Source organism: Macaca fascicularis, chromosome 8 (assembly GCF_037993035.2).
Source record: "Macaca fascicularis isolate 582-1 chromosome 8, T2T-MFA8v1.1".
In the NCBI taxonomy this organism is placed as follows: domain Eukaryota; kingdom Metazoa; phylum Chordata; class Mammalia; order Primates; family Cercopithecidae; genus Macaca; species Macaca fascicularis.
In genome coordinates this window covers 111986590-112010166 of record NC_088382.1, presented here as the reverse complement: position 1 = coordinate 112010166, position 23577 = coordinate 111986590, and the positions used below count along the sequence as shown (strand labels likewise).

The 23577-nt window shown below is 40.7% G+C and overlaps 1 protein-coding gene and 1 pseudogene across 6 annotated transcripts in view; both read left to right on the top strand.

Annotated features, from left to right (window-relative positions):
• UBR5 (ubiquitin protein ligase E3 component n-recognin 5) overlaps positions 1-23577 on the top strand; it is a 155952-nt gene that overhangs the window by 10349 nt on the left and 122026 nt on the right. The gene's annotated exons all lie outside the window — the stretch shown is intronic.
• Positions 14241-14350, top strand: LOC123575413 (small nucleolar RNA U13; annotated as a pseudogene).

Sequence of the window (23577 nt, the reverse complement as noted above, 5' to 3'; positions counted from 1 at the left end):
TACCTCACAGACAACCTGGAACTCCAGAGATGGCCTTACCTGTGTCTTCAAGACTCTTACTTACAGGCATGATGGAAATTCATTTGGGTGTTTTCTGTGACAGCCTCCTTGTTATGAAGTGAGAAGTGGAGGAAGATGGTTTTTTAAGCCTAAAGAAAAGCTAAATTTGAGATTAGGAAGTTAATTTGATGGAGAAAGCTAAGAAAGCACAGACAATATGGTAGGGTTATTTTAATTTCTAAATGATGAAAACAGAGTTTTATATGGAAGGCTTTGAGGAGAGGGGTATTAGGTTTTTTTCAGCTCATTATCTGTTTTCTTATGTTGTAGTAGTGACTTTGTTTCTTGTCCAGAAGTAATTCGAACTTGTCCAATTATTGCTCTGTAACATCCTTTGCCTCTACAAACCCTACTTTAAGTCTTTTAAGGAAGCATTACCAATCAAACAATTTTTATGAAATTGTGGGCAATTGTAGTTTAAACATTTGTTCTCTCATTCTCTCTCTCTCTCTCTTTCTTTTTCTTTTTCTTTCTTTTTCTTTTTTGGAGACAAGGTCTCACTCTGTCACTCAGGCTGGAGTGCAGTGACACAGTATTGGCTCACTGCAGTCTCAATCTCCCAGGCTCAAGTAGTCCTCGCACCTCAGCTTCCCTAGTAGCTGAGACTACAGGTGCATGCCACCACACCTGGCTAATTTTTGTATTTTTCATAGAGATGGGGTTTCATCATGTTGCCCAGGCCGGTCTCAAACTCTGAGACTCAAGTGATTCTCCTGCCTCAGCCCCCCAAAGTGCTGGGATTACAAGCATGAGCCACCATGCCTGGCTAAATATTCATTCTCTTAATAGGCTTATATTTCTAGTGATGTTTAAACTTGTCTTCATCTCCAGGAAATTCATAGATGTTTTCCTTAAGTGATTGTGTTTTTTCTGCTTATCAGGTATTCTGATTATTATATGTAGATTAGAGAGTAATTGAGTAGGGGGAGTATGGGCAGTGGGACCTTTTGTTTCTGTAGTTGTTTTTTGGGGAAGTACTTTTTTTTTTTTGCCTCCTATAGTTGTCAATAGGAGGATGAACCCAAATTGCTGCTACATGAAATGATCGCTGGTAGAATTCTGTCACTGCCTAGGGGATGCAGAAACAGAAATGAGTGATTCCTGTAGTATAGGTTGGCAGGCCATGGTTTGTAGGTCAGAGATGACATGTGGGCTGATTTTGTTGGCATCTGCTCATCTTTCTGCTACTTTTGAGAGCTGAGAGCTGCTGAAGAGTACATGTGACACTTGCATGCAGAGACAGGAGTCAGTACTGTAGTACAGTACAGGAATTAGCAGCCACCCCATACCGTCCCTGAATGTTTCTGGTTTCATGAAACTCTGGAGTGGCAGGGACTTGAGGACAGTTGGTATTTTGCTTTTCTCTAGGGTCTCTCTGCTCTTCAGAGGGCTCTGGGAATGTAAAAAGCTTCTTCAATTGACATGAAGATTCAGTCTTTGTCTTTCTTTGATCAATTTTAAGACATTCTTGAGAGATAATAGCATGTTTTGGGGATTGGGGACATGATTTGTTTAAGTTTTTTTTTTTTTTTTTTTTTTAAGTAGAAGGTTTTTCTGACAGTTGAATTGAAATTATTGTAACATACCTAATCAAATTGTAGTAAAATCATGGATTGTGGTGGCTTTTCCCAGTTAGGAGGTCTCTTGATTTAAAGCAGTGCATCTCATGGGATGGACTGTCATAAGGAGCAGCAAAGCTTGAAGACCACTGTGTAGTCTTCAGGAGCAGCAGAGCTTGAAGACCTCTTTTCTTTGTCTTAACATTAATTGATGATGGCAAATAGGGCCAAACTTGCCAGTTCTTCACTGCCTCCAACCTTCCTTTTCCCGTTAGACTTACAGGTTTTATACCTGTCTGTTTGAGAATAGAATATTTTCCTGTTCTTGATTTTCTCTCTCTCTCTCTCTTCCTCTCTTCTGTTCCTTGAATTTTACTCCCACCGTGTGTGTGCGTGGTAAAACTAAAATGCGAGGAAATAATTTTCCCAATTAAGAGAGAAGACTTTAAGCTAGAGTAGTGTGTTTTTGTTCGCTTCTTTTTTTTTTAACCACGAAATTGGAAAAATTTAGATTAAGTTACATAAATTCTAGGTCCTCTATACAACTGTGAGATACTGAAAGGATAGCTTTTTAAAATGCATTTGGGTGCTTGTAAGGTCACAGTCTAGCTGGGAGAAATGAGGCTCATCCATAGATAGTAGCACTATGAAGACTGGTACAAGAGGTAGAGTTTGGGCTGTGTAAATGTTTTCCATGCTATTGCCTGCACAGAGTTTGAGAACAGTGTTAGATTAGTTTTTCTTGTTGGGTAAATGCTTGTGTTCTTCCCATGTGCAAAAAGTGCTACGCCAGGGATGGCTGGTGTGTTTCAATTGCCGTACCAAACCATCCTGAAACTTTGGGTTGAGAAGTGTTTGGAACTTTTTCTGGCTCATGGGGAAAGCTTGGAGAAGAGTGAGGTTGTAGATTAGCAAGCTCAGGGAGTGGCATCAGGTGGGTATGCCATGTATTGTTTTTGTATCTTTTTTTTTTTTTTGAGACAGAGTCTTGCTGTGTTGCCTAGGCTGATCTTGAACTCCTGGGCTCAAGCAACCCTCTTGCCTCAGCTTCCTGGGAGTAGCTGGGATTACAGACAAGTAGCTAGGATTACAGGTGAGTGCCACTGCACCTAGCTTGTTTTTCTAACCTTTGATTTTGAAATAATTACAGACTCAAAAGAAGATGCAAATTAGTACAGAGAGGTACCGTGGATCTATCACCCAACTTCCTTCAGTGGTAACACATTATGCTAGATATTTTTGGCATCCGTGTCAGAATACTAGAGATAGAAACATTCTCCGCATGTGCATTTTTGATTTTTTTTTTTTTTTTAATTGAGACAGTCTTGCTCTGTCGCCCAGGCTGGAGTGCAGTGGTGCCTTCTTGGCTCACTGCAACCTCCACCTCCCAGGTTCAAGCAATTCTCCTGCCTTAGCCTCCCGAGTAGCTTGGACTACAGATGCCTGCCACCACGCCTGGCTAATTTTTTGTATTTTTAGTAGAAACGGGGTTTCACCATGTTGGCCAGGCTAGTCTCAAACTCCTGACCTCCTTTGGCCTCCCAAAGTGTTGGGATTACAGGTGTGAGCCACTGCACCCAGCCAAAATGGTTTATTCTAAGATAACATAGATTAGAAGACATAAGTTTAAAGAAAACTTTGCATTTTTAGATGTGATTGTAAATTGATGAGCTATAGGCTGGGCACAGTGGCTCACGCCTGTAATCCCAGCACTTTGGGAGGCCGAAGCTGGCCGATCACCTGAGGTCAGGAGTTCGAGACCAGCACGGCCAATGTGGCGAAACCCCGTCTCTACCAAAAATACAAAAATCAGCCGGGCGTGGTGGTGAGCGCCTGTAATCCTAGCTACTCAGGAGGCTGAGGCAGGAGAGTCACTTGAACCTGGGAGGTAGAGGTTGCAGTGAGCCGAGATCGTGCCATTGCACTCCAGCCTGGGCGACAGAGTGAGACTCTGTCTCAAAAAAAAAAAAAATTGATGAGATAATATGTAGTGATTTAAATTTTTAGATAGGCTGATATGTTGGTAGATGGAATGTAAGTTGGAGTAAGCAAGATCGTGAATTTGTTCTTTGTATCCGACACTGGCCATATGATGATATGACCTTGAATAAATGATACAACTCATTTGTAAAATGAGAGAGTTGGGCTAGATCATTTGGTCTTTTTTTAACTCCTATTTCCATATTCTTGTGGTTGTGGTAGGGAATAGCTTTTTTTCATCATATACCTGTTTGCCATTTATATGTCTTTTGAGAAATGTCTATTCAGACCTTTTGCTCATTTTTAATTAGATTTTTTCCTGTAGAGTTGTTTGCGCTCCTTATATATTCTCATTATTAATCTCTTATCAGATGGATAGTTGTAAATATTTTCTCCCATTTTGTGTATTGTCTCTTCACTTGGTGGATTGTTTGCTTTAGTTTGCAGAAGCTTATTTATTTATTTATTTGTTTTTATTTTTTGAGATGGAATCTTGCTCTGTTGCCCAGGCTGTAGTGCAGTGGCATGATCTTGGCTCACTGCAATCTCTGCCTCCTGGGTTCAAGCAATTTTCCTGCCTCAGCCTCCCGAGTACCTGGAATTACAGGCACCCACCACCATGCCCAGCTAATTTTTGTATTTTTAGTAGAGACAGGGTTTGACCATGTTGGCTAGGCTGGTCTCGAACTCCTGACCTTGTGATCCAGCCTCCTTGGCCTCCCAAAGTGCTAGTATGAGCCTCCGCGCTCAGCCTGCAGAAACTTTTTAACTTGATGTGATCCCATTTGTCCATTTTTGCTTTAGTTGCCTGTGCTTGTAGGGTATTACTCAAGAAATCTTTGCCCAGTCCAATGTCCTGGAGAATTTCCCCAATTTTTTTTGGGAAGTTTCAAACTTTTAGGTCTTAGATTTAAGTTTAACCCATTTCGATTTGATTTCTGAGTATGGTGAGAAACAGGGGTCTAGTTTTATTCTTCTGCATATGGACATCCAATTTTCTCATCACCATTTATTGAAGAGACTGTTTTTTCCCCAGTGTATGTTCTTGGCACCTTTGTTGAAAATGAGTTCACTGTAAATGTATGGATTTGTTTCTGGGTTCTCTTTTCTGTTCCATTGGTCTGTGTGTCTGTTTTTATGCCAGTACCATGCTTTTTGGTTACTATAGCTCTGTAGTATAATTTGAAGTCAGCTAATGTGATTCCTCCAATTTTGTTCTTTTGCTCAGGATAGCTTTGGCTATTTTGGGTCTTCTGTGGTTCCATATAAATTTTAGGATTGTTTTTTCTGTTTCTGTGAAGAACGTCATTGGTATTTTGATAGAGATGGCATTGAATGTATAGGTTGCTTTGGGTAGTATAGACATTTTAACAATACTGATTCTTCCAATCCATGAACATGGAATATTTGGAAAAGGGTTTTTGTATTATAGAATGACTCAGAGGAAGAAAGAACTGTGAATCTATGATTGTCCATGGTTTCTTTTACTTAATTATGTTGATGAATGGAAAATAAGTGAACAAGGAAAGTGGGAAAAAGATTTTTATTCTTTTTGTTGTTGTTGTTGTTGTGGCAGAGTTTCACTCTTGTTGCCCAGGCTGGAGTGCAGTGGCGATTTTGGCTTACTGCAACCTCCACCTTCTGGGTTCAAGCGATTCTCCTGCCTCAGTCTCCCGAGTAGCTGGGATTACAGGCGCGTGCCACCATGCCTGGCTAATTTTTTGTATTTTTAGTAGAGATGGGGTTTTGCCATATTGGCCAGACTGATCTCGAACTCCTGACCTCAGTTGATCCGCCTGCCTTGGCCTCCCAAAGTACTGGGATTACAGGCGTGAGCCACTGTACCCAGCCAGATTTTTATTCTTTAACTCAGTGCAACAAATACTTTGCCAGCTAACCTGTGTATACATTGGAATACAAAGATGGCTGGCCTCTGCCCTCATGGAGCTTTCAGTTTAATGAGGAGACAGATATGTAAAGAAGGAATTAAGTGCTCATTGATAATATAAGTGATAGGGAAGAAGGATCTAATGGTTGCGTAGGAAGGACTTTGAAGACAAGGTTGCAGGACCTGTGGACTGGTTTATCGTCTTCCTTCAGTTCTCTTGAATTTTGATCTATAGGCATTGATGGAGGGAAGATAGGATACCTGAGCCTTGCAGGGAGTCTGTTTGCTCATTGTGCACAGGCTGGAATTGACTATATGGCCTCTTCAAATGCTGCTCGCACAGAGATACTTAAAAATGAGACCAGGTCGGGCAGCACTTTGGGAGGCCGAGGCAGGCAGATTACGAGGTTACGAGATCGAGACCATCCTGGCCAACAAGGTGAAACTCCGTCTCTACTAAAAATGCAAAAAAAATTACCTGAGCATGGTGGTGTGTACCTGTAATCCCAGCTACTTGGGAGGCTGAGGCAGGAGAATCGCTTGAACCAGGGAGTCGGAGGTTGCACTGAGCCTAGATCGCGACCCTGCAGTCCAGCCTGGTGACAGAGCAAGACTCTGTCTCAAGAAAAAAAAAAAAAAAAGTGTGCATATAGATAGATAGATAGATAGATAATTTGAATTTAGATATATCTGTTAAGTTTTGTAATAACATTTTATCTATCTTTGGAAAGTTTGTTTTATGATACTGACACTAATTATCAAGTATTGCAATTCCTGCAGAATTTGTAGAGTGATACTGTGTATCCGAAAGATACTGTGTGCCTACCACAGACAGGCCCTATGGAAGAGAGCTCTGAGAACTGGAAAGACTATAGAGTTGGAGTTAGGAGGCTTGGTCATTCCACTGACCAGTCACATAGTCATTTTCATGCAGTGAGTTTCATTTTACTTGTTTGTAAATGAGGAGGTATATTTAATGTCTGAAAGTCCATTTCAGCCTTGAATCTGTGTGATTGTAGAGCTATAGATACTGTTTTATGAGTTATATTTGATATATGTTGGCCAGTTCTGCCATTTTAAGGTTTGATTTTTATTTCCTGCCTCAGACCTGCCCTTCTACTTTTTTTGTACTTATTCTAATAGGTATTTAGTAGTAGCGGACAGAAAATAGAGCTTTCTAAACTCTTGCTATCTGTTAGTTTAACTGAAGAGGAGCTCTTAAAAAGCATCCCCAGGTCTTCTTTATTGCTTCCTCACCCCTTCCCCCTTTATTTTATTTTGTTTTTTGACATGGAGTCTCGCTCTGTCGCTCAGGCTGGAGTGCAGCTTTATCAAGTATGTGATAAAGCAAAAGCGCATTGATGATGGCATATCACCTGAGTTTGAAAATGTTTGTTTACCTTTGATTTCTGATGGATTAAGGGTGTTGCTCTTGTTTTTTGGGAAGGCTGTTGAGGAGGTCCTAGTACTGCCAAATGCTCAACGAGAAGCTTTTTAACTTCTGTTTTCCAGGAAACCCATTGTTCTGTGTATTAGACTGTAATAGATATTACCTTGTGACTTTACACTGCTAAGTAGAATGTTTTGAGATGTTCATAGAAACTTTACACCAAGAAGGATTTTAGGTTTTATTTTATAGCTGACGAAACTGAGGGCCGGAGTGCTTAGGTGATTAGTTAAGTGGCAAAGACTCCACCCTACATTAACTTAGCCTTATTGCATTTCCTTTGCAAAGGATAGAGGAAGTTACTTGTTTTTCTTCGTGTGTGTGCGTGTGTGTGTGTGTGTGTGTGTGTGTGTGTGTGTATGTAATTATGTATTAATGTGAACACACACTGTGTATATGTATGTTTGTGTATTTATGTAATTTTAAATATGAATACACGGTGTTTGTGTATATGTATCCAAACAGGGGTGTGTGTGTGTGTGTGTGTGTGTATATGTGTGTGTGTGTGTGAAGTCATTAAAATGGTGTTTAATTATTCAGCAAGATTTAGGGGCGTCTGGTGCCTGTCATTCTAGTCTTGGGTATCTGGTGGTGGTGGTTGGTTCATGAAAAGAGACAATTACAGGACCGTGTGACAAGTACAGTAAAAGGGGAAAGTTCAGGATTCTTCACTAGAGGCACCAGTTCAGTCTTGGGCAGGGAAAATACTTACCTGAAGAAGTGTTGAAAATGAGAATCGGGATAGTGAATGAAAAGGAGGTAGGCTGAGGGGTTGGTGGGGGAGCTGTAGGATGTAGGACAAGGTGTTAAGAACTAGAAGAGCTCTCTAGGCAGAAGGAAGAGCACATGCGAAGACCCTCTGCTGTGTATTTGAGGAACTAAAAGAAGCCCAGAATGCTTAGATTGATGTGTACATAGAGTTTCAAATAGTTGAATAATTTTCTTGTAGAAAAGGATATCTTGTTAATTATCTTTAATAATGACTTTGGTAATATCATGATCAAGTAAATATGACGTGCTAGGCCATAAATTGGCCATAACTGGTAATATAGTTGGTTAGGCATAGAATAGTGGAACCAGTGCACTAAGGGGTGTGAATTCCATTTTCCATGTAGGCAAGTTGCTTGATTTCACGGCTACAAAGAATGTACTTCACCTCTCTCCAGCCAAGTTGTTGGTGTTTGCTATTGTTAATTAGGACGATCAAGCTTGAATGGATGATTCAGGTCAAATGCCTCACTGTCGTTGGGAAAAAACCTGCAAATCTTTCGGAGAGACCAGTAGAATCACTGAACTGAATAAAAGACAATGTATTTTTCTATCTAAGAGGTGAAAAAGTCTATGATACTAACCGTGGTAAAGACTAAAGTTTCTTAAGTGCTAAAACAAAATGATGGTATACTTGCCTCTGGGTTATGGTTGATTACTTTTGATATTTCTTGATATGATTTTGTATTTTATATACTTTTGCATATGTATATATGTTATTTTAATAATGGAAAAAGAATAAATTATGGCCAGACGCGGTGGCTCATGCCTGTAATCCCAGCACTTTGGGAGGCCAACGTGGACAGATCACGAGGTCAGGAGTTAAGAGACCAGCCTGACCAACATGGTGAAACCCTGTCTCTACTAAAAATACAAAAATTAGCCAGGCGTGGTGGTGCGCGACTGTAATCCCAGCTACTCAGGAAGCTGAGGCAGGAGAATTGCTTGAAACCGGGAGGCAGAAGTTGCAGTGAGCCGAGAGTGTGCCACTGCACTCCAGCCTGGGCGAGAGCGAGACTCCGTCTCAAGAACAAGAAAAAGAAAAAGAAAAAGAATACATTCCTAGGAAAGTGTTTTAGCTTATTTAACTATTCACCTAAAATAAGAACATGAAAGTCATTGAATAAAGAATGGTGATTTAGTTTCATCTAAAATATTTTTTCCTCCAGAAATTTTTTGTTTTTTTAAAGACAGAGTCTCACTCTGTTGCCCAGGCTGGAGTACAGTGGCAGGATCTTGGCTTACTGCAACCGCCGCCTTCCTGGTTCAAGCAATTCTTGTGCCTCAGCCTCCAGAGCAGCTGGGACTCCAGGCATGTGCCACCATGCTCGGCTAGTTTTTATATTTTTAGTAGAGATGGAGTTTCGCCGTGCTGGCCAGGCTGGTCTCGAACTCCTGGCCTCAAGTGATCTGCCTTCCTTAGCCTCTCAAAGTGTTGGGATTACAGGTGTGAGCCACCATACCTGGCCCTAGAAACTTCTTAAAAGAAATATAATTCTTTTTTTTTTTTTTTTGAGATAGAGTCTTGCTCTGTCCCCCTGACTAGGGTGCAGTGGCGTGATCTCAGCTCATTGCAACCTCCGCCTCCCAGGTTCAGGTGAAAGGTAGCACATTATAACTTTACCTTTTTCTTTTTTTCCTCTGTATTTTCTTTAGGAGGCATTCCTTAAATGGAGATTCTTGACTGGGGTGTGTGTGTGTGTTTGTGTAGTTTTAGTGAGATTTTTATTTTTGTTTTTTCCAGTATTCTATTGTAAACATTTTCAAACATGCAGAAGAATTGAAAGAACAAACAATGAATTATCTGGATAACCTTTTAGAAGGTAGATAATACCTTCTAGGTTCAGTAAATTTTTTTTTTTAAGTGAAAGCAAGTTTATTAAAAAGGTAAAGGAAAAGAGGATGGCTAGTTGGTAGGCAGAACAGTCCCCAAAGGCTAATTTTTATGCTTTTTAATTTTTATGCTTTTTATTGCTAATTTTTATGGTTATTTCTTTATTATATGCTAAACAGTAGCATATACCCTAGTAAATAATACACCTGACAGGCCAACTGTCAACCATCATACTGGTAACATATACCGATAGAATGTTATTTCCTGATCTTAATAATAGGGATTATTCATGAGTTTTTCTGGGAAAGGAGTAGGCAGTTACTAGGAACTGAGGGTTCCTCCCCATTTTAGACCATATAGGGTAACTTCCTGACGTTGCCATGGCATTTGTAAACTGTCATGGCACTGTTGGGAGTGTAGTAGTGAGGACTACCAGAGGTCACTCACATTGCCCTCTCGGTTTTGGTGGGTTTTAGCCAGCTTCTTTACTGCTACCTGTTTTATCAGCAAGGTCTTTATGGCCTGTATCTTGTCCTGACCTCTTATCTCATCCTGTGACTTAGAATGCCTAACTGTCTGGGAACGCAGCCTAGTAGGTCTCAGCCTTACTTTAACCAGCGTCTACAATTCAGGATGGATTTGCTGTGGTTCGAACGCTTCTGACATATTTTCCCCCTCCCTTTTATAAGAAAATCTTTAATCCTAAGGATTGTAAAGGGAGGAAGATGGATCTTCTGTAACTTCTTGGCTGAATAAGGGTGATGATATTCCTGCCTAACTTACTAAGATTTTGCTATATTTGCAAAATATGTGTGTATGTAAATAACTTTGAACTATTTGAAAGTTGCAGTCATTGTAATACTTCATTTTTAAATACATGTGCTTGTATCTTCTAAATATGAACCTTTTTCTCCTTTTTCTATATAACCACTGTACTGTTATCACACTTTATAGGAAATTAACAAAACTTCCCTAATACCATCCAATACTCAGTGTATATTCATTTTTCTCCACCTGTCCTCAAAATGTGTGTGTATAATAGTGGGAATTTTTAAACCAGAATTCAGTCAAAGTTCACATGCTGCATTTGGTTTCATTTGAATTTTATCGTGGAGTAATTTTTACAAACATATTTGTGGTTTTTCCAAGGGCTACATGTAATCATTTGATGTTGACATTCTATATTAAAGTACAATTGTCACTTTCAGTTTAATTTTCTTTGAGACAGCGTCTTGCTTTGCTGCCCAGGATGGAGTGCAGTGGCACCATCACTGTACACTGCAGCATCAACCTCCCGGGCTGAAATGATTCTCCCACCTCAGCCTCCCAAGTAGAGATGGGGTCTCACTATGGTGCCCAGGCTGATATTCAATTCTTAGGCTCCAGGGATTATCCTGCTTCGGCATCCCAAAGTGTTGGGATTACAGGCGTGAGCCACCACACCCATCTTCGATATTCATTGTCTTTTTTTTTTTTTGAGACGGAGTCTCGCTCTGTCGCCCAGGCTGGAGTGCAGTGGCCGGATATCAGCTCACTGCAAGCTCCACCTCCCGGGTTCACGCCATTCTCCTGCCTCAGCCTCCCGAGTAGCTGGGACTGCAGACGCCCGCCACCTCGCCGGGCTAGTTTTTTGTATTTTTTAGTAGAGACGGGGTTTCACCGTGTTAGCCAGGGTGGTCTTGATCTCCTGACCTCGTGATCCGCCTGTCTCGGCCTCCCAAAGTGCTGGGATTACAGGCTTGAGCCACCGCGTACAGCCTATTCATTGTCTTTTAATTGGTCTGTGTATATGTTTGTTTGCCACTGACGTGTATGTACGTTTTGTTGAATTTCTCAGCATTGCTTTCTCTAGACCTCATGAAGTCTTGTAGCTTTTGCAAGATTGGCAATTTCATTTTGCAAATATTTTGCATCGGACTACATGGTATTGTCAGATTTAACAGCCTGTGACTAGCAGTGGCTTAGCTTCAAAAGATGTGGAAGCGATAGGCCAGTTTGTGCACTTGTTACATTTACAGGGATGTTTGGAGACCATTTTACTAAGAGATTAATGGTTGGTGAGGGTTTTGGGTTTGTCAACTTTTGTTTCCTTATGCAGTCTCCTGATTGCAGGGACGAGGAAATAACATTTCTTTTTTTTTTTTTTTTTTTTTTTTTTTGAGACGGAGTCTCGCTCTGTCGCCCAGGCTGGAGTGCAGTGGCCGGGTCTCAGCTCACTGCAAGCTCCGCCTCCCGGGTTCACGCCATTCTTCTGCCTCAGCCTCCGGAGTAGCTGGGACTACAGGCGCCCGCCACCTCGCCTGGCTAGTTTTTTGTATTTTTAGTAGAGACGGGGTTTCACCATGTTAGCCAGGATGGTCTCGATCTCCTGACCTTGTGATCCGCCCGTCTCGGCCTCCCAAAGTGCTGGGATTACAGGCTTGAGCCACCGCGCCCGGCCAGGAAATAACATTTCTATCAGTATTCGTTACCGGGTGTGATTGTTGAGAGTTGGCCTGTCAGTTGTATATATAAAAGTGTGACTTTTTTTGGTTTTTTTTTTTTTTGAGCTGGAGTCTCGCTGTTGCCGAGGCTGGAGTGCATTGGCACGATCTCAGCGCAGCCTCCCGAGTAGCTGGGATTACAGGCGCCTGCCACCACGCTAGGTTAATTTGTGTCTTTTTAGTAGAGACGGGGTTTCACCATGTTGACTGGTTGGTCTTGAACTCCTGACCTCAAGTGATCCACCCACCTCAGCCTCCCAAAGTACTGGGATTACAGGCCTGAGCCACCATGCCTGGCCCAAAGTGTTGCTTCTTGATACTACATAAGGATTGGCTTTGACCGGGCACGGTGGCTCACGCCTGTAATCCCAGCACTTTGGGAGGCCGAGGCGGATGAATCACCAGGTCAGGAGACTGAGACCATGCTGGCTAACACGGTGAAACCCCGTCTCTATTAAAAATACAAAAAATTAGCCGGGTGTGGTGGCAGGCGCCTGTAGTCCCAGCTACTTGGGAGGCTGAGGCAGGAGAATAGCGTGAACCTGGGAGGTGGAGCTTGCAGTGAGCCAAGATCGCACCACTGCATGCGAGCCTAGGCGACAGAGCGAGACTCGGTCTCAAAAAAAAAAAAAAAAAAAAAAAGGATTGTCTTTTATTTTGAGCAAATGTACTACTCAGATGAGTCTATGGTTAAATAGATTTGTAAATAAGTATTTGAAATAAATGTTGAAGGAAGTTCATAGGTATAAATTAATAGAAAGTTTTTATGTGTTTTAAAAAATAATCCTTCTTGGCCGGGTGCGGTGGCTCATGCCTATAATCCCAACACTTTTGGAGGCCGAGGCGGGTGGATCACGAGGTCAGAAGATCGAGACCATCCTGGCTAACGTGGTGAAACCCAGTCTACTAAAAATACAAAAAATTAGCCAGGCGTGGTGGTGAGCACCTATAGTCCCAGTTACTTGGGAGGCTGAAGCAGGAGAATGGCGTGAACCCAGGAGGTGGAGCTCGCAGTGAGCCGAGAGTGTGCCACTGCAGTCCAGCCTGGGTGACAGAGCAAGACTCCGTCTCAAAAAAAAAGAAAATAAAAATCCTTAATATTAATAGGAAGAAAATTTGTTTTTTAAATTGTAGTACAGTAGAAGGAAGATGGTAAGGAAGATAGTAAAGATGAAGCATAAATGAGGCTTTAGTCATACACTAATGGAGCCAGGGCCCGAGAAAATATTGAAGTTCTCTCTTTGTTCATCATCCTGATTTTTTATTGCTGGGCAGTAAACCAACCCAAACTTAATGGGTAAAACAACAATCATATATTATTATTATCTCACACTTCTGGGAATTGACAGTACTTGCTTAGGTGGTTCTTACTCTGTGTTTCTCATGCAGTTGCAGTCAAACGCTGGAGTCATCTAGAAGGCTTCTTCGTTTAAGGACTCAAACAACTGGGGTCTGCAACAGCTGGGATTCCTTAGGCACCTCTATCTGTGTAGTTTCTTTAACATGGAGACTTCGATTAGCCAGAGTCCTTAACATGGTAGCCAGGGCATGCATCCCAAGAAATAAAACCAGGCTGGAATTCCTTTTTATGACCTAGCCTTAGAAGTTTTGCAGTGTCACTTCTGCCTTATTATCTTTGCAAGAAGCAAGTCATCAGGCTAGCTTATGTATGAGGAAGAGTAATTAGACTCTACCTCTTGATGGGAGAAGTATCAGATAATTTATGGATTTCTTTTAAACCACGGTGATCATTAAGAAAAATGATAAATTAATAGTAAAGCATAATTATTTAGAAAGAGATTTGGGTACTATGAATGTTTTAGAAAACACTGATACCATGTATTTGAAAACAAACTATAAGGACTTAACATTTATGGCATTGGACAGAATAATGCATATTATGGAAGTATAACTACTAATGAACAATTTCCAGAGAGAATTATTGAACTCGACAATTGGTTTACCATCACAGAGGCCCCCCTAAAAGCATCTAGGTCCGAATCACAAGGCAAGTCAACATAAATGTGTTTCTTTGACATCACTAGTATTACTCATATAGTCAGGGGATTGATTAGGTACATCGTTTAGGAAATGTGAAACATGTGATGTCTTCTGAGACTTAAAGATTGAAATGTGAGTTAGTGATTAGTTCTTTACTATGACTCTGCTCAGACTCAGGGTGTATTTTCTAAGAAATAGTATTTTATAAAAACTACTCAGGATCCTTTTGTAGTCTATTATAAGCGTGATGATTGGGTCTTCGTATGCATATGTGAGATGTGCCACCCTCAAACCTTGTTATGACATCATCAGCACGTTACCCTTCTGATACAAAAAAAAGGAAAAAGAACTACTCGGCTTCATCATCCATTTAATTAGTAAGCTTTAGGACTGAATGTTTTCTATTTTCAGAGACACATCTGCCCGGAAATACTACTATTGTGTATATTCATTTAATAGTTTGCGTGCCTACTGTGTGTCAGGCATTGTACTGGGGACTGGGTATGCAGTGGCATTCTAAATAAACCTTAATGCCACTTCCAAAAGGAAAACTCCAAAAATATTTTGGGTGTGGGGCATTATTGTTGAAATAAATGTGTAGCTTGCCAGTATGATTAATACGAAGAAGACACATCTGTTTGCATGTAAAGTTTATTGGAAATAGGGCTTATTATTTCATAGCTGTGCCTAAGGGAGTATTTTGATACTATTTGTCGTCAGTTTTCAAGGGGTTGTTAGTCATATGTGCCATTTTTCTTGGGTATTTTGCAGTTTTTATTACATCGAATATGTGAAGAAGTTGCAGGATCTTTTGTGTGAATGTGAGAAAGATCCTGTGTTTATTTTATACATACGCTTTATAGATACACATATTTTGTTTCTAATCAAAAGAGGCCTTATATCTGAAAGCCTTCTTGTTACTCATAAGACAAGGATGTGTGAGACTAGACAGTTTTTAAGGGTCTGCCTAGGGCTAACAGAGGGGAAGGAGTAAGAAGTTCTGGATGGGAAAGATGATAGAAATGTTAGCGAAGTGTCAAATTAAGTAGAATCATTTTTTAGGCTTTCTTGAAGCCAAGACAGAAACAGTGGCTAAAAAGTTAAAAAGCTCAGTGTATCACAGAGGAGCTTTTCTTCCCTCCTTCCCTCCTTTTCTCTCTCTCTCTCTTTCTTTCTCTTTCTCTCTCTCTTCCTTTCTTCCTTTCTTTCTTGTCAGTCTCACTCTGTTGCCAGGGCTGGAGTGCAGTGGTGTGATCTCAGCTCACTGTGACTTCTGCTTCCCAGGTTCAAGTGATTCTCATACCTCAGCCTCCCGAGCAGCTGGGATTACAGGTGCGTGCTATCACACCTGGCTAATTTTTGTATTTTTAGTAGAGATGGAGTTTCGAGTTTTACCATGTTGCCCAGACTGATCTTGAACTCGTGGGCTCAAGTGATCCATCTGCTTCGGCCTCCCAGAGTGCTGGGATTACGGGCATGAGCTACCGCCCCTGACCAGGAACTTTTTCTTAATCATGGTTTGACATAAATGTTGGAGAATCTTTTATATTAGAGATATTTTGAAAGCCTAATGGGCTGTGAGTTTTATAATCGATACAGAAGTTTTCTTTGTGTGATTACATGGAACACTGGTAGAAACTGACATTATAGTAAATTATTGTTTCGTGGAGGTCTCCCTATGGAGATTGAAGAACGTAAGTGTCTGGGCTAGAATTATATAATATTTAGAGGCTGATTAGGTAAATCATGAGGTTTGCACATTTTAATGTTATTTTAATGCAATGTTTTAATGCAATGTTATTTTTAGCATTGTTACTATGCATGAAGCACTGTGTTTTCCAAACGTTGTTTTATTTCACATCCTGACACTGTTCTTGGGGAAGAAATTTGAGTTGAAGGAGATAGTGTGGTTCTCTTGCTGTACAGCCGCGTAGTGGTGGGTCTCTGAGCACAGGTCTTTTTTTTTTTTTTTTTGAGACAGAGTCTCACTCTGTCACCCAGGCTGGAGTGCAGTGGCGCAATCTTGGTTCACTGCAGCCTCCGCCTCCTGGGTTCAAGCATTTCTCCTGCTTCAGCCTCCAGAGTAGCTGGAACTACAGGAGCCCTCCACCACACCCGAATGATTTTTGTATTTTTAGTAGAGGTAGGATTTCACCATATTGGCCAGGCTGGTCTCGAACTCCTGACCTTGTGATCCGCCTGCCTCGGCCACCCGGAGTGCTGGGATTACAGGCATGATCCACCGTGCCTGGCCTATATGAACTAAAGTTTTAAATATTTGTAGATAAAAACAAAATGTCATAGTAAAAGACTGTGCTCCAGCCTTTAAAAACAGTACATTAACTGTTAGCTTTTGTCTACATGAATTTAAAAAAAAAACTATTAAAATTTTAATCTGTTGGCAGAGGACAGGATCATTATCGCATATATTTTCTTCCCTTTTGCGTGGGAGAGGACACCATGTATAAAGTGACAGTCTCCATGCTCATTTTTCTTTTTTTGAGACGGAGTCTTGCTCTGGTGCCCTGGCTGAAGTGCAGTGCTGTGATTGACTGACAGAAACCTCTGCCTCCTGGGTTCAAGCGATTCTCCTGCCTCAGTCTCCCAGATAGTTAGGATTACAGGCGTGCATCACCACACCCAGCTAATTTTTTTATTTTTAGTAGAGACGGGATTTCTATCAGCCCGGCCATGTTGACCAGGCTGGTCTCAAACTCCTGACCTCAGGTGATCCACCTGCCTTGGCCTCCTGGAGTGTAGAGATTACAGATGTGAGTCACCGCACCTGGCCTCCATGTGAATGTTGAAACAGGGACCATGGTTCATGTTTGAAGTCAGTGTGCCAGCACCTATTTATGAAGCTCTTGCTTCTCCATCCTTACATGCTAGGGTGTGATATGGCGGGCTACGCACATCATATTATAATCATTATATCATTACCATAGTAACACTGAATTGTTTCTATCTTTTATGTGTTTGGGTGAGAAAGTTTGTGAACAGTTGGTCTCTGGTTTTGTATAATATTCTAATATCTTTAGTCAATCCACACAGTACCTCCTTTGTACTAAATGCCTAGATGTGCAAAAAGTTACAGGCCTTATCCTTAAGGGTAAGCTTACTATATGGTTCGGAAAATAGAAATGTAAAAGGTAGAATAGCAGTATCAGAGATGACAATTCAAAGCAATAAATGATTAATTGCAAAATTGAATGGGATTAGCTGGGTGCAGTAGCTTGTTCCTATAGTCCCAGCTACTGGGGAAGGCTGAGGTGGAAGGATCACTGGAACCCAGGAGTTTGAGAGTTTGAGGCTGTAGTGCAGTATATGATTGTGTCTGTGAATAGCCACTACACTCCAGCCTGGACAACATAGTGAGACCTGTCTCAAAAAAGAAATAGAGCCGAGAAATTCTGGAAGAGGTCAAAAGAGGAAGTGCTTACTGGACTGTGGTACCTTAATTATACTTGTTGTAGGTATTTTTGATAGGTCACTTGGGTGGGATAGAGGTAATTGTAAATGTAATTTGGAGAAGTTGAGATAACCAGGAATTTGATAGATTCCATGCTTCACATTATTTTTACAGTAAATATGAAATACAGAACAGTTTATACATGAACTTCAGTTATGTCCAGGTATTGAGTTAGTTATGAGATCTATTTTGAATATCTTTCAAGAGTGCTTATTTTTTAATGGGATGTAATGATAGATATTTGGGTTCACCTGTGATCTCTTCATCCAAAGTGGTACTGATTATAAGAAGTAGCAGTTGTAATAACAGCATTTCTGCATCCCCAAATTCCTTTTTACCAGTCTCATTTAACAGTTTTTCTTTCAGTCAGAAATGGTAACAGAAGAAACAGCAGGAGCAGCTAACGTTTTGTGCTAGGCTCTGTACTAAGCATATTGTGTGCTGTAATACCCTGTTGATGCAAATGTCTAAGTAACCTTTGCCATCATTCCAGTGAATTGCTGTTTCAAATTATTTTTTGGTATGTGTTGAGCGACTCAGTAACCCTTTGTTGGTGTTTCAGATGAAAGCTCTTGATTTAGTTTAAAGGTCAGGCCTTTAGGTCTTGATTGTTGTGGTTAGAGTTTTTCTTGCTTGTCTGGTCAAGCCAATAACTCAAACTAGTAAGAGAGTTTAGAGAAGTAAGGTCAAGGCCCTTTTAGACTTGCTGGTTTTAGGTGGAACTTGGAACTCCTTTGTAGCCCAGCAGAGTTCTTTTGGTTTTTAAAGAGACTTGTCCCTAAATTTGTCTGTGTGTGTGTTTTATTTTGGTCTTTGCTCTGTTCCTCGCTCTTCTTCACCCCAAGCTCCTGTCTTCCATCTGCTCTATGGCTGTTTACCCATCTCTTCCACCCTTGACTGAAGCATTGTGGGTATTATATTCTCATGCCTTCTGTCTTACATGGTGCTGTCCTTCCTTTTAGAGCATCTTGGGGCTTCTCAGTGGCTTCATGGAGCCTAGGAACCCTGTAACAATGTGTTGTCTACCTCTACTTATTGATGTACGCAATTCAGATTTTTCTTTTTTGAGACAAGGTCTTGCTCTGTCACTCAGGGCACAATCATGGCTCACTGCAGCCTCAACCTCCAAGGCTCAAAAGCGATACTCTGACGTCAGCCTCCCGAGTAGCTGTGACTATAGGCGTGTACCACCATGCACAGCTAATTTTTAAGTTTTTTGTAGAGACGGGGTCTCACTATGTTGCCCACGTTGGTCTCAAACCCATGGACTCTGTGTTCCTCCCTCCTTGACCTCCCTAAGTGCTGGGATTACAGGCATAAGCCATCGTGCACAGCCACAGTTCAAATTTTTAGGGCACTCCTGATGATTTCTGTTAATGTATACTAACCTTTAAAATATTGAAAGATGATTAAAATTGCTCGTATACATTTTAAACACAAATAGTACCTTTAATGTTCTATCACCTTTGAGGAAAAGATGAGAATCATTGCTGTAAAGTTGGTTGGACTAGTGAGTCTATGTACAGTACTTCATCCAAAAAGGCAGGATTGATTTTTGTTTTTTTCACTTAACTGTTTCAGTGGCATTTTAAGGAATTTTGGATCCATTTTGATTGTTTAAAAAGTTCTGTGTCATTTTCAGAAAGGCTTGTCCCTACTCTGTTTTTGGTATGCCATTTTTTTGGTTTATTAAGATGAAACCAAATTTTTTTTGGCTGTACATTGTGTTGGCTAGATATATGATTTCTGATTGGGAATAATTTTTCCTCAAAATTTTGAAGGCATTGCATCATTATTTCATAACTTCCAGTATCCCTTTTGAGGAGTTCAGTTCTGTTTTGATTCTTTCTGCTTGACATCCCCCTAACCCTATGCCTTAAGACCTCATGCCCTGAGATATTTTAGGGTCTTCCTTTAGTCCCTTGGTTGAGAAATTTCACACTGACGTACCTTGATGTAGGTCTTTTCCTTATTCATTGTATTTTGGGTCCAAATACTTCATGGGTCCCTTTATTCTGGAAGCTCCTGTCATTCAGGAAATTTTCTTGTTATTTCTTTAATACTTTTCTCTCCCCATCCATTTTACCATTTTTCTCTTTTTGGAATTCCTAGTGGTTGAATGTGTGACACCTTCATAGCTACGGTGATTTTCTTACCTTTTCTCCCCTGTTTTCCATCAGACCAACTTCTTAAAATATATTCTGTTAAATATATATATTTTTCTTTTTGGACTGGTTTCCCCAAAGAGGAATCCTGTCAGGTAAGAGAGTGACTGTAAGCATTCTGGGATGGGGGCTGATTACTGATTTTAACAGACAGCTTTCACTTTTTCTTCTGGTCTCTGACATCCCTTCTCCCTCCCACACCAATTCTGGGTGTGTTCCCAGGCTATTATTACTCTGGTTGAATTTTGCTAAGTAGGAAATGTTTAGCTTCTGGAAGGGGAGCAGTCTCCTGTGTAGAGGGTGGAGAGCTAGGGGTTTAACTGCTCCTTATGCTCATTTCCAACAGTTCCTGTTTTGCGTTATCTTCAGGCTTTAGAGGAATGTGATGCCTCCAATTCCTAAAAATTGACCTGGCTTTTTTTCCGCTTCCTCCTACCATGTAGGGTTTAGGTTTTGTTGTGAACTCATTGACCACTTGTCTGTCGGCTTTCCAGCTTCCAAAATTTGTTGAATGCACTAGCCTCCTTTTTCTCTTTGTCCTTGTAACTTTAGAATTCATTTGTGTTTCAAAATTTGTCATCTTAGTGGAATTGCAGGAGGTATTTAAGATATACATACATTTAACTAGAAGTTACATGCATGAAAATTATTCCTGTTTTCTCTAAATATACAACTTCTCCGTACCGTGTGTGTGTTTTAATGTGATTCTCTCTTTAGCGCACACACTTTTCTCATAATCTCTGCTCTTGTATCTGTGGTTCTTGACCGTGGTCTGTTGTTTGCTCTCAAGGAGAGGCTTGAAGCCTGCTATTGACGTTGCAATAACTCTGCATTTTCCTCCTGAATATGAGTATCCCAGGATATGCGCATTTAATAACTAACTTATCAAAGTGCACTCAAGCCTCACTCAAGATTTAATTTTGTGAGGCTTCTGTTGATCTTCAGGCTTTAAAAAAATTATTCTAAAGTCACTGTAATCAGGGTTTGTGTATTTTTGTGTGTGTGTGTGTCTGTCTCCCTCTACCCTTGTGTTATATTTCTTTTTTGAAATGTTTTTCTACTTACTTTGCTTTTACAGGTAGATTATAAACTACTTGAGATGTGTGGATTTGAATCAGTGGTTCTCAGCTTTCCTTTTTTCCTGAAGTTTAGGCTTCTTGAAGGGTAGGTTACACTGGATTCTGTAACTGTGGCCCACTATTAAGGGTGGTATTCCCAAGTATGTAGAGAAGCCCTCTCCATGGGTGATTCTGTTGGTCTCCTCTCCCTGACCTTCTCCCCTGCTGTATTTTATAGTTCATTTTATTTCTTGTAAAACCTTATACTGGGGGCATTCAGGAAGTATTTGTTAATTGAATTGGACCTGTGGCAGATTGTGGCATGATGGCAAGGATAGAGGGAAGGTTTTCTTACATGCCTTCTTTCCCACTTTTCCTCTTAACTGAGTAATTACAGGTAAATCACTTAACCTCTGTAGTCACTTGTTTTCTCAAATGTAAAACAAGGAGACTGTTATACCAGAGACTCACTATTAAATGGAAATATCTGTATGTTTCTTTTCCCTGAGATCAAAACAGTTAAGAAATATTGAATTGTACAATTCTCTGCTGTGGTGCCATTTTCTAAGAAAATCTTCACAGTCCATGATTAGTGAGAAAAAGGTTTTGTTTTAGATTGCTCTTTTTTCTTTTTTGACTTTTTAAAATTTAAAAACCATCTTTTCTTAAATGTTAGTAATAGTAGTTGTTCTTTTCTGAATCTCATTTGGAAAAATAAAAAGTTGGTAAAATTATATTTGTTCTTATAATTTGAAGGAAGTTTTACTTATCTGTTAAATTCAGAAGTCAGAGATAAGTGCTTTATGCCTTAAAAACAAATCTGTGACTCCTCACTTTGGGGAGCGGGTTTCTGTATATTCGTTAAAGAAAGGTTGTTGATGTTCTTTGTCAGTGTTTCTGCCTTTACTGATATTTTGTCTGCTTGAACTGTCAGTATCTGAAAGAAGTGGATATGGCTTGGCTGTGTCCCCACCCAAATCTCATCTTGAATTGTGATCCCCATAATCCCCACATGTCAAGGGAGGGACCCAGTGGGAGGTGATTGGATCATGGGGGTAGTTCCCCCATGCTGTTCTCATGATAGTGAGTTCTCATGAGATCTGATGGTTTGGTTTGTTTGTTTGTTTGAGACAAGGTCCTGCTCTGTCACCCAGGCAGAGTGGTGCAGGGGTGGGGTCTCGGCTCACTGCAAACTCTGCCTCCTGGGCTCAAGAGATTCTCATGCCTGAACCTTCCCAGTAGCTGGGATAACAGGCACACACCACCACGCTTGGCTGATTTTTGTATTTTTCATAGAAATGGGGTTTCACCATGTTGACCAGGCTGGTCTTGAACTCCTGGCCTCAAGTGATCCACCTGCCTCGACCTCCCAAAGTGCTGGGATTACAGGCATGAGCCACCATGCCCAGTCGAGAGCTGACTGGTTTATAATTCAGTTTTCCTTGTTCTCATTTGGTTTATAATTCAGTTTTCCCTGTTCTCATTTGCTCGCTCGCTCTCTAGCTGCAATGGAAGACGTGTCTGTTCCCCTTCTGCCATAATTGTAAGTTTCCTGAGGCTTCCCCAGCCATGCAGAACTGAGTCAATAAAACCTCTTTTCTTTATAAATTACCCAGCCTCGGGTATGTCTTTATAGCAGTGTGAAAACAGACTAATACAGAAGTATATGTTAACTTTCTCTGCTGAGCGTGATGGCGCTTGCCTGTAGTCCCAGCTACTCGGGAGTCTGAGGTGTGGAAGGATCATTTAAGATCAGCCTGGGCAATATCATAGGGAGATCCCACGTCCAAAAAAAAAAAAAAAAAAAAAAGCATGTTAAATTTTTCATTAGAGTTGACAGCTTCTCAAATGGCCAGTTTTTGTTATATATGTTGTTGAGGCTGTGGTATTAGAAACTTTCAGATTCATGAACATTATTCAGTGTTCTTTGTAGTTTGTTCCTTTTATTATTATATAATCTTTGTCCCTATTAATGCTGTCTTTTTCGCTACTGATACCTGACTTTTTTCCCCTTTATCTTTGACTTGTAATATGTGTGATTAATCTATTTGAATAAGTAGACTTATTTCTGCTCTCTGAATTTCATATTTTTTGATCCATTTACTTTGCTGCTGCTGCTGTTTTTTTTTTTTTTTGAGTCTAGCTTTGTTGCCCAGGCTGGAGTGGCATGATCTCGGCTCCCTGCAGCCTCTGCCTCCCAGGTTCAAGTGATTCTTCTGTGTCAGTCTCCCCAGTAGCTGGGATTACAGGCATGTACCACCATGTGTGACTAATATTTGTATTTTTAGTAGGGATGGGGTTTCACCATGTTGATCAGGCTGGTCTCGAGCTCCTGACCTCAAGCTGACCACCATGTTGGTCAGGCTGACCTCGAACTCCTTGGCCTCCCAAAGTGCTGGGATTACAGGCATGAGCCACCATGCCCGGTCTCTTTGCTGTTTTTTTCCTCTTCTGTTAGATGGTTAGTTTTCTGCATTCCTTTTTTTCCCTCCCTCTTGATTCAAAAGTTATAGACTGTATTTCCATTATTTTAATGGTTACTATTAAAAGTTTCAGTTACATAGTGTTCTACTAAAAATGTGGGCCTAACTGGCTTCTAGGATGAACCCAGCTCTGGCACCCAGTCTCTTTTACTCTATTTTTCTTGTGTGGAGATACTCATCTTGTATTTCATCTCGGCTTTGTCTTTCGGTTTTCTCTTTTTTACAGTTGCCTTTCATAGCTACATACATAGAGTGGGAGACGTTTTCCTCAGGGGGAACTCAGTGCATCATCCGTACTTCAGCCATTCTTTCACTCTACTGATTTGCATATCTGCACATAATATTTAGTAAATACTTGTTAAGAAGTGTTTCGTACATTGTT